Genomic DNA, 19,682 nt, shown 5'->3' on the forward strand with positions numbered 1-19,682 from the left:
AGTTTCAGGAGACTTGAAACTGGGACCCTGCTTCCCCAGCTACATGAGCTGTGCTAGAACCGAGAGCCGCAAGAGAAGAAATTCAGCAACAGAGCTTTGAGCAAGACACAATGTTCTTTTTCACCTTTTTGACTCTAAGCTTTTCTATCACCCTCAGTGCTTTCCCCAGCTTGCCAGGGCATTTATATTTTACAGGTTTTCCCACAGAGTTATTTACTGAGTAATGTCTTCACTAAGGACATTTTAACTTCAAGTCATAAATGGAGACTTGTTATTTTTATTATTCTGTAAAAGCCTTTTGTCCACTTTGTTTAGCATCACGAGCCTTTGCCTACAGTGAATTCTGCTCGCACTACAACCAAAGTATCACAGCCAACAACTCACATTATACATGAGCCTTGAATAAGGCTGTGGACTAAGCCATGCAAAGAATCAGCGAGTGGTGTTCTCCCCTCCGTTGCTTGCCAGCATTATTTAAAAGCAGTGCCAGAGCATTTTTCACTTAAATCCTATAAATATAGCTCTTTGAACATGTTCTGTTGTTGATTTGAAATTTAAACATTTCATTTAGCTTCCCATTAAAACAAAATCTCACAGGCTCCTCTGAAATGTAACATGCTCTGAGGCAGCTTTCCATTGTGAGGGAGAGTAACAACTAAAACAGAAGATTTTTTTTCTAAATTGAGATTTGGAAATTATTTTAAATGGCATTGTGTACTGTAGTGCATAAGTAAGAGCACTAAGAGAATGGTTCTGCATTCAATATATGCTGGCAATTTCTGCTTTAAGTTTTTTTCTTTTTTTCTGAATTACTGAAATGAAATACAGAATTGCTACTGATTGAAAAATGAGTGGTACCATGCGCTAAGAGCCTGTCTCAGAGCCTGCTGAGGCCGTTGGAAAGCTGTACACCAGCAGTGATGGCAAAAGAGACGTGTCTCCACTGCATTAATGTGGAAATACATCTGGAGAAGGGCACTGAAATCTGCTGGGAAGGTCCTTGAAGGGGATGAAGGTCTGCTCATCTCAAAATAGCACAGGAGGAGCCAGGACAGTAAGGAAATTTGGATTGAGGCCATGAGGCAGAACAAAGACCTCTGCCAGGTTTGCCTTCCTCCTATGGTGCTCTCTTGTTGCCTGTTCCAGAGCACTCACATTCTTCTTCATAAAATATAAACAAGCTGCATTGAATGTATTGAGTTGGTTTCGTACTGAAACAATTCCAAATCCTGCATTTCATCTTTTCCCCTTCAAAACAGAGCCATCACAATTTGAAAATCCTCAACCTTAAAGAGCAGACAAGATTTTCTTAGATATAGTAGCCTCCTTTTCAAAAAGGTTGTTCACTTATGACTGCTATTATTTGCCTAATTTCCATATTCCCAGAACAATTTATATATCCATCTCGTGTGCCAAGATACAGTGAATGAGCAACTGTTTATGCTTTAATGAGAACAAACAAAATTAAAAACCTACATGCTGCATCTTGTTTCAAATTATATCATGAGCAGAGACCGTGTCTTTCTGTATTGGAAGTCCCTGTGCCAATGCAAACCCAGCTTCTAGTGAATTTGAAGTTGCGGTGATAGGAACTCAAGCAAGAAATTGTGTAGCAAAATTACTATTTGAAATACAAGAATCTGAGACTGTACAACTCACTAAGTAAGACTGTTTTCCTTGGTAAGTAGCTCGCTAGCAAGTACTATGAGGCCATGTATCTATGTTTTATGTTGAAAAAAAATGAGGATATTTCTCTTGTATCTAGGGTCTGATTTTCAGAATGTCATTGCTTCCAGAATGGAACTTGTTAAGATGAATTCAACTAAATTTGAGACACCTAAAAGGCCTCTGTGGCAATCTCCATTTCTCACACAAACGCTTCTTCCGTCTGTCCTTCAGAAACTGGTCTTGGAATGACAGAAAAATCCTTATAGTTTTTTGCTAATATGTAGAACTGTGTGGCAGGTATTTTATACAGCCTTGTTATGTAGCTTGCCCCTGGAGAAATACTAGGAAGACTTTTGACAATATTTCCCACAAAAATGGGTCAGAAAAATGACCACAGTAACACTAGCTGATATGGAGAAAGAAAGTTCATCCACCCCAAAATGGATGGAAAGCATTCATTGCAAAGAAGGGGTTAACTTGCTTTGAAATTCAGCTGTAGGTTCAAGAAGGCCTACACCTAACTGCTCCTACACATAGCTGTAAAAATAAATAAAAATATTTTCTGTTTGTAATTGTTACAATGAGTTCAGGATCTCTTGGCAATTGCCAGGTCTTGCAGCTGCACCATTGGCATGAACATACCTGCTCAGGGTCCTGAGAAGCCCTGCTCAGCCCGCACAGTTAGACCCAGTGCTAGAAGTTTCTTGGCCCTGTTTAATTTAGAAGTCAAAGTATTTTCAACTCTGATTGTTGAGTTGAAGTTGAGCAGAAGAGGGAGGAGGGAGGGAGGGAGAAACATGAATGGGAATTGGTGGCAGATGCCTCTTGTGTTTTACAATTTTTTCTTCTAATACAGACCAGGTTAGTGGTTTCAGAAACATGAGTTCTTGAGAATTACTGTTTTGCATACATATTACTTAACAAATTGCTCAGATGGACTAAATGCATACAAACATTTTAAAATATGTATGTGCTTCTGGTGTGTAAGACCAAACATATTTAATCCCAAATATTTTGGAGCATGTGGCGGCTGTCATTAGCAGTGACATTTCTATTCATGCAAAATAATATGTAATTATCCAGTCAAATCTAACCTGCTCACCCTCATGTACAGTTTTCTTCCGCCAAAGAGCTAAAAACTAAATGATAGCTCCCCTATGCTGCAGAGCTGGAAACACACTGTGTTTTTAAACAGCCAGCCATGGCTGCCCTGGTGAATCCAACGGTTCAAATTAGCAGAGCACATGACTCGCTGACTTGAATATAAGCAGCCGTCGGAGAAAGTCCTCATTTGAGAGCAAGTCATGGGCTGAGAAATCCCCTCGGTGCAGGGTCGCCTGCGTGACTCCCTGGCGGGGTCACATGCGGGAGGCGGCGGCGGCGTGGGGCGGTGGGCACACCTTTCTCTGCTCCCCCCGCAGCAGCTGTCATGGGAATGATCAGCTGCCTATTACATGCATGCATGCACTTCCCTGCCTCACAGCACACAGCCGTAATGTGCTCTGCTCACAGGGAAAAATTTATATCCCTAGCTTGGCGCAGAAGGGCAGTACCCCCCTTGCCAGGCAGCCCCTGCAACCGCCAGGCAATTAATTGAGTAATTTTCCCTGCTTTGTTGAGGGCAATGGGGAGGGAAGGACAAAGTCTGCACCATCAGTAGCAAATTTATTGCAGGATGAATTAAGAAGCACAACCAGCCCTCGGGGATTACCATGTTCACATGAGCGTCAGCAAACCAGGGTCCACCAGGCTCCCTAGTCATCCCAAGCAGTGGTGAAAAGCATTTGCTCCACGAGCTACTTCCTCAGAGTAGCAAAAGGCCTCCTATCCCCCTTCTTTTTTTCCCCCTGTGACCTCCTTAGCAGTAATTCATGCCATATAAAAAAGAGGGGGCCTTTTAGGGGTAGCGTGTTTTTTGCAGTAACCTTATGAGACAGAGCTGTTAAGAGGATGCAGCGCCCGCGGAGGCCCCCGATAATGAATTACAACTGAGAAAAAATGGCTTGAGTGGGAACTTGTTTGGAAAGCAGTGAAAGGGGGATATTCCTTTCCTCCATGAACTGAGATGTCCTGGGGGCCTAAGAAACTTTGAAAAATAATCCCTTTTCATAAAGCAATGCTGCCTAACTCAAATCGAAAACAGATATAGGTGTACAGTAACACAGATCTGCCCTCCAAAGGACATGGCCTGAATGCAAAAAATGGAGATCAAAGAAATCAGCTGGGCATCTCCAGTGGCAGGCACACACCCTGCCAGGTAGCTGCTGTCATGAAGTGTACTGGATGGTGACCATACAGCATGGGTTAAGGCCCATAAACTATCTTTACTGTAGGAAATTGAGCAGAACATGTTTAAACTGCAAAACCAGATGACATTTATGCTACTACAAGCTCTGTTTGCATAGTCTAACTATTTTTTTTTTTAAAGCAGAATCATCTTGTTGGTCTTTTAGGTATTGGAAAAATATGGCTAGGTGTGTACCTTGCATTTACTGAATGGAAGGACTTTGACCATTCCAGGAATGGGTAATCATTTGATTTACCATCCTTTATTTACCATTTTATTTAAACACTAGCAGCCTCCATGATCCGCCTTCTCTTTCCATACATAGTTTTAAAATCAAACAAACCTTCCTGAGCCCTGTTCACATATTTCTATTGACTTCAGGGGAACAGTCATCATTTTCCTTACCAGAGAACTGGCTTTCATGTAATTCTGTAGCTTCAGAAAGCTGTGAGGCAAAGCCAAGGCAAAAAATCATACCAGTCCTACACTGTCCTCACAGTTCACTTCCACAAGAGTGCATGCAGCTTTATTACAACCTGCTTTTCCAGAGAAAATGAGGGTCACAGGTATGTGTGTTACATGACAGTGTGAAGTACAGCTGAAATTCCTAAGTTTAAAAAAGAACATGTTTGTGTTTTGGGGATGAAGTGCGTAAACTGAGTGCCTGGCAATTTCTGCATACACTTTTCTTGATGTTCAGAGTCCCAGCTCTGCAAGATTACAGTGATCTCCAAGAGCTCTGAGTTAGCAAAACAGCATACTGCCCCACTAGAAGGGCTAAACTCTGGTGAGAAAAGAAAATTTGTGATCTTGGCTTCCCTCAATTTTTCTTGCTGTTAGTCCAGAGCTGGAAGAACAAGCAGAGCAGCAATCTCAGCCCAGAGAAACATGTGGTTTCTGTCTACCACGATAAGTGACAGACCAGTCAGGGCCTGTTCTTATCACCTTTGAAATTTGAAGGTTTTGACTTTGCTTTAAATGAATCTCTGTTTTTTGTAGGAAGGTTTTTTCTTGTATTTTTTTCCCCCACCAGTTGCTCAAAAGAAGTTGGCAAATCCTGCTGTTACAGCAAAGCAATATGGGACCACATGTTTTGGGGTCTGATCCTGGAGTCAGGGACTTAGCCAGGTGCTTGAAGTTATCATTTGTGTAATAGGCACTGCTTATGTGTATGGTTGATTTTGATAAAACCTCAGACCTGTTGAATTTTTTCTCAAGAATTAGGTAGAGCTTTTGCTTATGGGGCATCTGGAAACTCTGGCCAGGTGGAGGTTTCCTCTGGTCCCCCAGTTCTATGGAACAGTCCCAGAACCATGGCAGGACACTCTCAAACGGATCAGTGGCCACTGATAAATGACCAGCCCACTCCTGGCTGATTCCTGGTTCATACCTCTTTGGTCTGCAGAGTCTGGCAGCTGTGTGCAGTCTGGCAGGCCAGTCTGCTGCAACACCCTCCTGCCCAGCTAAGAACAGGTAGCACAGAAAACAGCAAGAGAGACGTTTCTGGGGATGAAGTTTCTCAGTGCTCCCAGAACTTTTCTGCTCCAGTTCAGGAAAGGCAAACCAAGCAAACCCCCAAACCCTTCCGGGGCATTTCAGGGAGGGACAGCACCTCAGCATCCGCAAGCTGCTTCATTGCACAGTGATCTTTAGGCAGAAAAACAAGAGATGTACCATAGCTGTTTCTTGCTGGGTTCCCAACTTTTGCCCTCTCATGCACTGCGGCACAGACATTAGTGCATCAGAACATTTCCACTGCTATTCCTGGTCTTGAAGAAATCATAGGTTCCCTTGAAGAAATAATTGCTTCCATGGAAAATCCCCACATGCAGACCAATTGCCCGATGTTATCAAGGCACAGAAAAACTTCAAATACGTACAACCTAAGCTCAGTCTTTATTCAGCAAACACACTGGAAAATACTGATACAAATATTAACGATTACTCTTTGAAGGCTGTTTGGCAGGGAAAAAACGTATCTTATATATATATTTTTTTGCAAAACCAGTTTTACTGAAGTGTGGAGAAAGATCTATGTCAGTTCTATTTTATCTAAAAAGATTCTTACCTAGCCCCAACACCAAACAACCTCACGTGGCTACATTTATCCAGAGAAGTATTTGCTACATTTATCCAGAGAGGTTTTGGCTAAATTTATGCAGACTTTTCAATTCTGCTAATGTGTCTAAACAAGATATTTTTAGCGGTCCCTAGCCTCACATCCAGAGCTGCAGGTTTTAGGTCTTATGAATTGATCTCAGGCTGCAAAATTTAATTTGCGGCTTGGAGTCTGTGATATTAGAAAAGTAACTTACAGAATTTGCACCTGGACCTACAATCAGACTTTGAAAGTCACCTATCTCTCTATCATTTCTAAAATTTTGAAGAAAAGCGGGGTTTTAGCTTACAACGTAGTTTAGGAAGATTTGACCCCAGGTGACCTTTGCCAGATACTGTTAAAGAGCAAACGGGGCAGAAAGGCAGAAATGGTTTGTTGCACAAAAATGGTGAGTCTGTGCTAAGCTTCATAGGTTGGAAGCAGCGTTTTGGAAGTCCAGGCAAAAATGTGACAAGAAGCCAGTTTAAATATGAGCACATAGGTGTGATATGTTCTGAGGGCCAGGTGTGACTTGGGAGCCTGGCAGCTTTGTGCACATAGTTACTTTGACATCGCAGATGAAGAGAGACAGGCTAACAAAGATTACTGATAATAAAGTCATGAAAAGGTATGGCTCACAGTGTTATTGCTCCTATGAGACACAGCAAACAAATGCACGATGAAGGGTTACTTGTGTAAAAGGCAAGTGCATTATTTGTAGCATAGCCATGAGCAGTTTACAAATGCACTTATTTTGTCTTGGTACATCTTTATTTGCAAGCATTTATCTTGTAATAACCAGCTCTGAACAGTGCTCCATCCTCTTTTGTGTATAAAGAAGAGGTTAAAAGACAGAAAACAATAACCATCTTTCTCTTCCTCTTCTGCAGTTGGCTGCTGCTCTTACAATTTGCTTTAAAAAAGTCTCTAAGCACAAACACAACCTTAAGGATCATGAAGAAAAATACTCTTGTGTGAAGGTGTATGTGGGCAGGCATTAATTTTTAAAATCCAGATCTGTGGCTTATAACCAGACCAAGTAGTACTGACATCGGCAGGGCTCCCCAGGCAGAAAGCTCATGCAAATTCAGCTGTACAAATCCTCATTTTCTTTGCCAGTCATAGAAAAATTATGTACTATCCACCTTTGTTACTTCCCTAAAAAAAATCCCTGATGGGAGAAGGGCATGAAAAGTTGAAGGCATATCTGAGAGGAACATCTGTTTCTTATGGTTATATTTCCCATGAAAAGCATTATAAAAAAAAAAAAAATTGCGGCATATACACGTGTGTGCAGTGTGTGCATTTTCACTTTCCCCCCTACTAGCCCTCCTCTGCTCTTGGCTGTGTTTAAATAGGTCCTTACAGCAAGGGATGGCTTTGTCTCGTGTAGCCAAAGATTTGGAAAAGTTAGGTGTCAAACCTAAGATAGCTATTTAGGCTCTTTTCATAGTCAGTGGACCACAAATAAGTGCCTAGAAGACGCTGGAAGAATTGTCCTCTGCAGGTGATTTCACTGACTGCAGAGGGAGCTTAGATAACCTGTGAGAGGAGGAACGTATGTAGCAGTCAGCCAAAGACAGCAAAGTCTGTTCAGAGAGCCTTGGCTGGTGTTCTGGTTATACGTACAAATAACCAGGTACATACATACGACTAGAAGAGCTTTTTGCTGCAACAGTTGTCTGTGCATAGAGCTTAGCTTTGAAAAAGAACTAAAAATTACGTGAATACATTAAAATCTTTGACCATACTGTATCTTAATTTTAATGTCTGCAGAAGAAAAACCCAAACCCTTCAAATTTAGAAGTGTCATTTAATGAAAAGCTATTTAAAATTGGACACACAAGAAAAGAGTCATTTTAATAAAAACTGCAGTGATTTTAATATAGTACATAGTCCAAAATCTAGAATGCTAGTGTTAAACTAAGAATATCCAGCTCTACCGCTGCATATAATTTCCAGTGCTTTTTAAGTATGCGTTAAACATTTGTAAATCAACAAAGCATTAAACATATACATTTACTGAATATGTAATATCCATTTATATGGATATATCCATATCCAACTGCAAACAGTAGATTGGTCAAGCAGTATGGCCAGCATGAGAAAATGAATTCCAGAAGATTAATATGTGGTGAATTTCTAAAAAGACTATGCTAAAGTAAAACCATGAGAGTTGCAAAATACCGAGACGTTCCTCCCTTGTCCCAGTCTGTGCACCCTGTGCAAGGCCACCAGGCACATGGCAGTGTGACTGCACACAGGTCAGGCAGCAGGATTATAAATGTGCAGCACTGGGTTGCTTGGGCTGGGTCACTCAGGCATCCCTGGGTAAGCAGCACCTGGGTGTGCAGAAGAGGGCTCTAAGGTCTGCTTTCAGTGCTATAGTTGGAGTGGTACTATTCATTGCAGTGTGCAAGGAACTGGAGTCCAGGATTTCACAGGGAAGGCAGGCTTTAATTTTTGTCGTGAGTGTGTGCACCAAGAAGAAAAACCCCAGCAAGCCAGCATGCTCAATGTATCTGTGCATATTGAGCTCTTTTTTGCAGACTGCTTTTTCATGCTTCAGAAATTCCTGTTCTTTATAAATTCCATTCCATTTTACATGATCTTAAATTCCTCTTCGTCCATCTTCTAGTTTTTATAATGCAAAGCAATGTTGGGTGATTGTATGTTTCACATCACTAAGTATATTTCATTTGACACTTCTTTTTCTCTGCAGTTCCTTAGATGCCTTAACATGTTGCTTGCTCCCTCCTGGTGTTCTGTATCTGCTTAATTCTCTTTTCTGCTCCTTCCTGGAGCTTCCTTAATTGATGCATTTGGCTATTTGTTGTGTTAAAAAAAAAAAAAAAGGGAGCTTAGACTTACCAATTTACAGCACTTCCATTGCCTCATGTTGTAGGGCATTGTCCACTGCTTGCTTTCCTCAAAAATAAAGGGAGTGAAATTAAAATGTGTCTCTTTATCAGACGCTACTATGACTTCCTTAAGCGTGGCTATTCTGCATAAACTTTCTGAGGGGTCACCATGAGCTTCAAAGGATTTCTTAATAGGCACAGAAAAAAGTCTGTCTGGGTTCAGTTCCTGTCATGTTGGAAAAAGATGTGATCAGTGTCAGATTCATGAACAGTGTTTGCTTTTAGATTAAATATGTGTTTAGATTGGAAGAATTTCTTTTCAGTCCATGAATACTGGGCAACAAACAGAACTATTACTGTAAGTTATTTGGAATTTGGGTAATGGCTAGGAAAAAAGGACTCGATTCATGAGTGGACTCCTCCAATCCTACTAATAATCAGCATTATTCATTGAAAAATGTAATCCTTTAAAAAAAAGGCAGTGGTTTCCTCAAGCATCTGGAGCATGGGTCCCCCACAAAGACTGCAGTGGAGAGGCAGCAGCTGGAAAACCGGAGGCTGAGCCTGCTCTTAAGTTATGAGCCTGAGATGGAGCAAAGCAGTGGGAGTTTGCCCAGAGATGTGAATTAGCTCCTGGGCCAAAGCTCTGGCTGAAATTCCTAGATAGCATTGCCTGCATCTGGCGGGGACTCCCCAGGCACATGTCCCCAGCCCCAGCAAGGAGTGCTGTGGGGATGGGGAAAAGGAGGAGACTGGGGAACAAAGATAGTGCCACAGCACACAACCTTTTCATTTCTCTCAGCTAGGTTAAGGAAGCTAAAAATCCCACAAAACCCAAAGAAGCCCACCCTCTCCCCTGAGTGGGTGCACTGCTCAGTGGGCTGCTGTGGGTGGGTTGCCCTGGTGCAGATGGGATGGAGCAGACTTTCCCCTATCCCCAGTCAATTCTCCATCACAAGATGCAGCTTAAAACCAGCTTAATGGCCAGGATCCAGCCCTGCAGCATGTGGAGGCTGCTGCTGGCTGACTGCTGTGAGGCTGGGAGAAAGTGGGGTTTGGAGACCCTGGCAGCTGTATCCCAGGGTAAGGCTGCAAGGGTCACAGCCAGGAGGAGCTGGGGCAGAGCTGGGCACAGGCACTGCTCCTCACTCCCGGAGATGTTCAGACCTGCAACACCCACTTGAGTCAACACCAAGACCAGATCTCTCTCTTCATCTGGTCCCAGGGACCTGCAAAGCTGGACGGCCTGCCTGCCTGCACACGCTGTCCATGTGTGGGCAGACCTGGGCTTGGGGCTGTTTGCCTGTGTAGGGTGCTGAGGATGCCCCACGAAGCCCTGCAAGCAGAAGGGGCTGTGATTGCCGAGCAGAGGACAGCACTGTGATAGCATGAGTTTTTCCTGGATAGGTTTGGTAGCCTTGCTTTCTGTGTTTTTTCTCCTGTCCTATTGGTTACCGCTGTAGTTTCTTTGATGTAATCCTCACCTTTCGTGTTGCTGCAAAGCCATCAGGTCCAGGGCTGCTGCCAGTGAGTGTTCCCAGCCTGTCCAGAGGGACTGCACATGGGGAAAATTCCCAAATGCCTGCTCCAGCGGCTGCCCCAGGTGTTTGCAGAAATCCTCTGCAACGCCCAAGAGTGCCTTAAGAAAAACAGAAACAAATTTTAAAACACAAGTTTGACCCCTCAGTTCTAGGCTACCTGCTTTAATTGCACCCATGGATGCATATTCAATCTTTCTGGCCAAAAATCCTTTGTTGGTCAGTTTTCTTTGCTTGGTCCTTAAGGTACTCAATGATTTCTGTCTAAGTTATTAGATGGGATCCAGTACCACATTCTGTTGTTTTTAAAGTTATCTTACTGATTTTATATGTAGATTGCCATGGTGTAAGCAGCTTTTGGTAATGATACGTCAATACTAGATTATTTTTATTATAAGATGAAGTAGGAATACACTACCTTGTCCATATATATGATGTTGGGAGATCTTCAGTTAAATTTGCTTATGTGTTGGGACTGAACTCCCATTACTGTGATTTTGTGGTGTTTAAGGGAAAAATTAATTCCATTTGCACACTGAGTTTTAAGGGTAGGAAAAGGGAAGTTGTGCTCAGGTCTCAATAGTGGCTTTTCATCCAAATACTTTAGTTGCATAAAATGTGACTCTGGAATACGTTTGTATGAATTTATTGGGATTGTTTGAAAATATTAGTACCCTGTGTTTAAAAACATACAACTAAACTCATGAAATCCTCTTCTAGAAAAATATAAGACATTTGTTACATGTTTGGATTGGATTTTTAATCTCATTTCTAGGTTTCTCTAACATTAACGTCAAACACATGTCACTTGCATAGTCAATTTATATTTTAATTTAGTGTCTGCATATCAAACGTAGAATGTACAGCTGGACTCAGCACAATATTTGAAATGCATAGGCAGCTAATATCCAATAAGAAGTACATCTGGCTTTGGTGCAGCAGAGTTTTCCAAAGGCAGAGAAATTGCTGTGATAATTAAACCTGAGATCCAGAGAAGGACAGGATTCCTGCCAGAGTATTAGACCTTGCACGGAGACTGGGAACCCAGTGAGAGGTTTTTTATGGCTAATGATCTATCGTATATTACTAAAATACTTAAGAAAAGGTGCAGCCAATTATTTGCAGCTGTCACTTGGTGCCTCTGTCCAGGTATTAAACAACGTCTTACACACCAGCTTAAGGATCTGTCATATTTTTACTTACAGTCAACTGAGTCCTGAGCAGATGAATGTGCTAAGCTGTTTGCCCTAGCGCTTCCATACAAAAGGCTTTTAAATTAAAGTAAAAATTCATTTTAACAGCGAGGTTATGTTTTCCCTTGAGGTTTCTAACACGGTTCACTCTCATTGCTGAGGACGTTTCTGCCTTCATGATAAAAGCTTTTCTTTCTGCTATCCTTGCAGCCCTTGTTAGATTGAATAAGTCAAGGTGTTAGTGCCTTCATATTGCTGAAGAACCCAATCCCACAGTCCTTGCGACCAGCTGTGTAAGGCAGCAGAAGAGCTGGGTGTTAGAGGGGGCCACAGGTAAAATGAGAGAGAAATAAATAGGAAAGACGAGAGGTTTATTTGTCTGCAACTTGTTTGTTGTCACCTACAGCTTCCTTTTAGTAGGCTGATGGCTTTTTTTTTGAAGCAACAATGGCTTCTCTGGGAAGACTAAAATCCTTGCTCAATTTTGCTCGCTAATTTAGTATGCAAGAAATGTTAGTTTCTTCTCTCAAACACCAGCAGACAGATGGCAAAAAAAATATAGTAGACTCTGGACTCCCACTGAAAGCTGACCTAGACTCACCCCTGGCTTTATTGTTTTTCTTTCATAATTAGCTTTTGCTCAGCTTTGTCATTTTCATAAGCCTCGATATTCTTCAATTAACAAAACAGAACAAGAACAACAAGAGCTTAGGCAGCTCATGAGGTCACTTCTTGTAGGGGCTGGATTATGGCACCAAAAGAAGCCTGAAAAGCATGTATTGATCCAGTCTGACAGTTCCTGCCACATTAAGCCTCACCACAGCTGTGATATAAAGGCGCTTAGAGCTGTTATCATAAATACCATCCACTATCTTTAAAGATCATCAAAATTGCTTCACATTGTATAAGAGTTATTGTCATATAATTTGTTCAATGCATTTTAACAGCATAAATTGGTTTAGCATTTTAATACTAGCTTAAAGGTCAAATGCAGATAATTTAAGCTAACATTTATCCTATGAAACTTATCATATAAGCTCAATTTACTGAATGTGTGGAATGAAAAACAGTTATCTTTATTATTTCCTTCATTTACCCAAAAGCTAAATATATCCAACAAAAGTAGTTTTTAATTGTTAAGGCACTTTCATTTAAACTGTCAAAGAACATATTTGTGATTATTTTGTGAATGCCTATAATATTTAGGATTTGATTTTAAAAGTAAAATAAATTTCCTATATTTCTTTCTGTCGGAAGATGATCATAAGAGAGACATATTTACAATTGGGAATGGAAAAATACAGCCACAGCTTTTACAATGAACTGAAGATATTAGGAACAAACATGTCTATGGATCTTTTAACCCCGCCTACAGCTGGGCCTCTGCCCATCCATAGTCCTGCTGTGCACAGAAAACTCCCTTCCAACTCGTGGCTCATTGAACCAATAAAACATGAAAGGAAAATGCCTGTTTAAGAGACAGAAAAAAAATTGATGATGGTATGGGTGGAAGGCAATATAGTCAATAGCATCAGCAAAGACAAGTAGGCAAAGTCTTGTAAAATACCATTTCCCAAGGGGTCCTCCCAGAGTTTTTCTGCTGTAAGATAGATTTGCAAGACACTTTTATGGACTATAAAAAATGTTCACTCAGAAGAGGTCGAAGAGCTCTCAGGTCCAAAAGGAAACTTCTGGTTGCACCCAGAACATGGTTATGGAACAGACAGTGACCTGCTGGTCACACTGTTCTGGTGGGATTGTGTAGACTAAGACCACATCTGCTGAGACTGATCTGAAGAACAGTCAGACTTTACACTTGCACTGCCAGGGAGATGGTTTATTCTGAGGTCTTTTCCTATTCTTAGAGTTGTTCTGTTTGTGTAAACAAGTGTTTGGTGGAGCAGGAACTGGAGCAGAGATTTCCAGCATCATAATGGACTTCTCCAGTCATTAGATGAGATCATTTCTCAGATGAGTTGGTCATCTATGTATGTTTTTTTCTTCATGCTTGGGGCTGAAGGGGGCAGAGCAGTGAGGTGAACCCACATTTGTTACTTCTCATATGACTTCTGAAGCCAATAGGTAATTTTTTGGATGGCTGCAGTTTCTTTGGTTGCAGTCTCTAGAGCCAAGGTATCTGCCCAGCACTTATCTACAGCCGCAGTGCCATGTAGTTTTCAGCACTGACAGTCAGCAAATTTGTGCTGGGCCCTGAGCTGGTATGCCCATAACCTCCCCGCAGCCTTGTGGCATCCCTCTGCCCATCTCATCCTTAATGTCAGGGGACGTGGAACCCGCCCTGGATCCCAGGACCTGCCTTCTGTGGTCATCACCATACTCCTGCCCTCCCTCCTTCTTGGAGGAAATGTGCACAAGCATTCAGAGCACTAACATCTATTGATAGTGAGTTGGGGAAAGGCCAAACCCAGATGCTTAGAGTGCAGCAAGAAAACAGAAAAGCCCACAGTGCTGAAGCCCTGAATACTCACTCAGTATCCAATATTTTGCACCTCGGGGCCTTTCCTAACCTGAGGTGTTCCCCAGGCAGAGGGCAAGGGTAAGAGTATGACTGCTGGCCACTGGCTGGAGCAGCTAGCGCCAATGCATTGCAGTCTCTGTTGGAAGTCTCCTTTGCTTCTTGTTTTGCCTGCTTGGCCCCAGTTTTCCTCAATCTGCACAGAAATTTTTGTTTACTTTCTAGCCTTTTTCCTTTGCTGTTTGAGCAGTCTAATCTGGTAAGACAACTAATCTAGTCTTAACTTCCCCATGCTTTTTCAAATGTGATGTTTGTAAGCATTTCTAAAAAGTACAAATTGGCTGTACAATGGTACAAATTAGATAGTTTAATAAGTACTATAAAGGAGCATAATTGTTTGCATTACCAGAGGACTTGTTGGTTATGATACTGTGAAACGAAAGACAGAGTGCATGAATCGTCTGTAATAACAAATTTTGCTTATTTTTCTATTCATGAACAGTCCAGAAAGCAAGCTAGCTTTGTCAAATGATTGTGTAATTGGAATTCTTTAGATTTTTTAATACTTCTTTTATTTTCTCTGGAAACACAGGGGTGGAGGGAATTGCTTTCTTGGTTGTTTGTTTTCTTTCCCCCCATCCACTTATTAGAGAAAAAGGAAACTTTAAAAAATGGAAAACCCACTCCCACTTTAAAAATAGCTGTGATCTTTAAATTTTAGTCTCAGTGATAAAACAATAACAAAAAAATGGGACTTTTACCCTTTTATCTGGAATTAATAACAAAAATATTGAAGACTTTTATCTCATTGGACAAATAATTCACAGTGCTCTTCTTTTTTTTTTTTTTGTCAGGGGAAACTTTTGGTATTGTTCCCTCAGTAGGAGTCATGGATAGAATCAACATTTTACTGAGGCTATATAATATTTGTTAATATTTTAATTCATTGAAAAATCTTTCTTTTGTAGAAAATTTTTGGAATGTGAGTATAAAAGGAAGAGTCAGATAAATTCAACTAATAAAATAACCAACCCATTTTTACAAAGTTTTTGATTTCCATATGGAAAACAAACAAATTAAACTTAATCTAAGAAGAAGAGAGAAAAAAAATAATTAAGCTATGGAATGTTCCAAGAGAAAAGGAAGACCCATCACCTGGAACTTCTAAAACTAGATTAGGCAGGGCAATGAAGGATACCAGAAGACAATGGATTTTTGTGGCAAAATAAACTATTCTGACACATTAATAAGTCTGTATTCTGAGATGCCTAAAATGTAACTTAAAGGTAACATTATCATCTTTTCAAAATACAGATAGCAAACTTTTCCGAGATCAGCTTTTGTAAGATGATTCCAGTTAAGGACAGATTGGCGATAATTTGCTGTAAAAGAGTAAAGGATAATAACTGGAAAAATTGAGTAGAAACAACAAATTAATTAAAATAGATGGTATAGACACAATTAATGCTAGTACTTTTTCACCAGCTTAACAAATAACTCCTGATCAGCAAAATCAAATTCCCATTTGCTGTACATGCTCTTTGCCAAAACCAATGGTGATATCACACAGTTTAGCCTAGTTTTCATTTGGCTATATACCTATATTGCCTCTGTAATTTGCTCCAGGATAGGAACCTTTTTCCTCAGCCAGCTGACCTGGAGGGGTGTATATGCACACTAAGTGTTGCGCTTGCTTCCATGGTGCAGATCATTTTAACAGTTCCTGGCTCTGCACCTGATCCATGTGCCTTTGCATCTCCCGAGCACAAAGACTGTATCGTGTGCAACATGTGCCAGCTCCATACTCCTCACACAACCACACCAGGTCTCCCCATAGGTTATATTTCATTTTAAGATTTGAAGACCTGTCTGTGTTTATTTGAGCAGAATCACAAGTTGAGTCTCTGAACCACCCATGAATTTCATTGTGTTTTATTGCACTCCAGAAGGCATGTGGGAAACAACCTAGCATGCACTAGGGTTACCATGACCACCTCATTTTTAGCAGTTTCTGATGGAAAAAAATCACACCTGACTTCTTGCAAAGGAAGAAGTAGCAGTAAGCATAATAATTACTGCAGGACTACTACTTTTTGCATATAATATTAGTATTTACATGAAAAGCAGCATTACCTTTATTTATTTGCATTTTTCGCCTACATCTCAGAAATGGTATATTCACTTCTGAAATTACCAGAATTCTGCAGGGGGTAGGAATATGAGATACCAAAGTAAGATGCCAAGCCCTAGTTTCCTTTTAATCTGCCTGAGCTTCTGTAAGAAGTTCATGAGTCTTAGAAGAGTTAATCTGACTCATCGAGGTCTAAAAAGAGCTGTCTTTAGAACCTACAGTCAGCCTTGTATATAGCAGATACCAAGAATAGAAGGGGTTTCTGTGTTAGCAAATATAATCTCTTATTTAAAAGTGCTGCTGCTCTAGATGTGTTGTGATCACTGCATTGTTACCACTGCAGTGGTAATCCTAAAAGGAATTTTACATGAAATCTTTTAGGAATTTCACTTTGCTCTGGTAGGGTGTTATTCCATTATTTGCATTTTTAAACAGGAGAAAATCAGAAGCAATGGCATGCTGAAGAGATGGATTCACCCATGCCCTCTCTTCCTCCTGCTCAGTGGGTGCTCAGAACTGGGGGAAGCTCAGCCTGCTGAACTCACGCAAATGCTAAATGCTGCTCACACAGAACCTAGCTTCGACCATCTACGTACGTTCTTACCCAAGCCCCATATGTTCAGCTGTCACGTCGCCTACGGCACAGTCTGACACCCAAGGATGAGAGATAGAAGGAGAATGCTTTGAAGCTACTCTGTCAGTGTTTGAGAGTGAAAGATTATCCAACTGTTCTCAATAGTGCAACCAGCTGCAATGTATTCTCACTTAGACATTCTTGAAAGTGAAGGGGTCTGGTCATCTGGAAAGGTGAAATATCCCATCATTTTACTCCCTTACTGAGGGGACACTGTGATTGATATGAAAAGAGTCCTAAATGAAAGGTCCCAGATGATCTCTGAGGCCTCTGTTCCCCCCACCCCAGCTTTGTTGACCAAGGAATGTTAGGTGTTTTATAACTGAATCAAAGACCCCTATCCAAGTTATTAGTATTTCAGGGGTATAACAAGGGTACCGTGGTTTGAAAGGAAATGTGATATTTAGTTATTAATTTGTATTTTGTAGTTTTGCTGAATTTATCTGGTAAACTTTTCATAAAAGACGGGTAGAAATTTTGCTAATTTGGTATGGAGTTTGTCTCCAGCCTTTTAGGAGTAAAAGGAACAGACCAGAGTGGGCTATTTACCCAGGAAAAAAATATTGCAAAGGAAAGTGATTGTTGTTTGGGATACTGTCACCTCTGGAAAAAAGGTTTTAGCAATATGACTAAATTCTCTCTCTCTTTAGGGTTTCTGTCAAGGTCAAAATAATTGACACAATTAGTCTGGGAATAAAAGACATGACTTTAATACAGAAAATGGAGGAAACCCAGAGTGATGTTTCAGAGTGAGGGTTCCCTCACACAAAAACCATCTCTGGACTCATATGTCCTCTTGCAGTGCTCTTTCAAGCACTTCTCAAGCATTTCTTATGCTGTTTCTTTGAGCCATTTCAATTTTTCATCTCCTCTTGCCTTTGCTTTCTTCACATCTTCCCCTGGTCTATTTTCATCTGTCCAACTCTCTGGCTCAAGATCTTATACCAGATAAATGATAAAACATAACAAAAATATACAAAAGAGCAGACAGTGACTGCAGGCATAGAATGAATGTGATGTGTATGTTACAAATTGGTGACCTCAGGAAATGATTTTGTGTAATCCTTGACCTCTCCTTTGCTATTCCAGTCATGCTTGTTTCTGTCCTGGATGTTAAATCATGACTGCCACATACAGAGGGGGAAGGAATTTTAATTATTGTTTTTAGTCTTTCTGATCCTTTTATTCTGGCTCACATTTACAGTGATGATAATGTATCATTGCTCCTTCTGACACAAATATCCCATCCAGACAAAAGTGTCTCTCCACAGAGCAACAGCCTAAGCCTGAGGCCCTGTAAATCAGCTTTGCAGGGAAGGAGAAACCAGTGACACAATGTCTGGGTATGTTCTAAGTATGAATTGTTTTGTTTACATATATTAACCAGGCCTGGTAGTAGAAGTGGCAAAACAGCACTTCGGGTGATTATTTCTTTAAGGAATATTTACTTAACACCCATGTTTGGTTGTCAGAGAATAATTATCTCAATTACAAATACTAAATCAATGATGAAAGTACACAACAAATATCAGGGTCCTCTACCTTTTTCCAGACCCTTATTCTAAAAAGGCAACATTACATGTCTTCTCAAATTGAAAATTTGCACACATGCTAGGAACTTGAAAAGCTAAATGTAAAAGTAGCACCTAGAAACACTTGCCATAATAGTATTTTCTTCTTTAGCCAGTATTCCAGGGCATTTCTTGCTTGTCATTACTTCAGACTATTGGACTTTGACCCTCCTTTGAAGTCTGTGGCATATGCTGAAAATTAGGCAAGTTCTTAAGTGTTTAGAGGATTGGTTTCACTTAGAAATAGTCAGTACATTTAACTTCCAGTGCTAATTCTAAACTTCTGTCTTCAGCAAACTGTGTCTCTAGATAACATTAAGTGCACCCATGCTGTAATGCCATGACATGTTACAGTCAGTTACATCCTCTACTTTTGCTGACTTTTTACTTCCAAAGTGGCTTGTGATCAAAGTGCATGGTTGTGCAAAGCCACAGCACAAAAGGTGGTGTCACCTTGAGCTGCCAGCCACCAAGCTTTCAGAGGACCACGGAGACCAGAGTATAAAGCAAATTACAGTTTTGGTCTGATCATAAACGTGTGCACAAATATGTGCAGATTAAAACAGATTTCTTAGAAGTGGCTGGTAGGAATCAGAATTTGTGATCAGAATTCTTGGCAGAATTGAAAATTGCAGCCCTAACACAATGTAGCAAAGGTTGGGATCATTCAGCAACTCATTCTTTTGGAGTTTCACAGTGATAATAGTTGTTCTTCTCTATCCCCTAAAGCCCCCTGTCCTGGAAGATCTCCCATCAGGTTTTTGCAGGAGAATTTCTTTACCTACAGAGACAGATGGGGAGCCCGCTTCCTTACTCTAATGGGTTTCTGCTGAGCTGAGATCCTGCTTATCTATACAAATAATTGAGGGTATGGGATAAAGGAGGAAGCAGCAAACAGTCTGCACTGATTACCTACATAAATTTTCTCAGGGATAAAACAGAAAGGATGGGTGATAGCTTTCCAGATAAATATTTTTACCTTCTCTATTGTCCCCTCTAATGTCACTCCCATTTCTGTGGTGCAGAAGATGGATTGAGCCTTAATGGAGGGACTTCAGCCAAAGCGGTAGAAGATGACTGGAGGGTTCCTTACTCCTTGTGTTCAGAGATTTTTTTCCATACGAGGATACAATTGGAAATGAAAGATCTAAACTACAAGCTGCAAACTTACTTTTCTAATGTGATGCATCCTCCCCCTCAGATTAACACAATACTCATACATAGA

The sequence above is a fragment of the Falco cherrug genome, chromosome 1 (genome assembly GCF_023634085.1).
Source record: "Falco cherrug isolate bFalChe1 chromosome 1, bFalChe1.pri, whole genome shotgun sequence".
Taxonomy (NCBI): Eukaryota; Metazoa; Chordata; class Aves; order Falconiformes; family Falconidae; genus Falco; species Falco cherrug.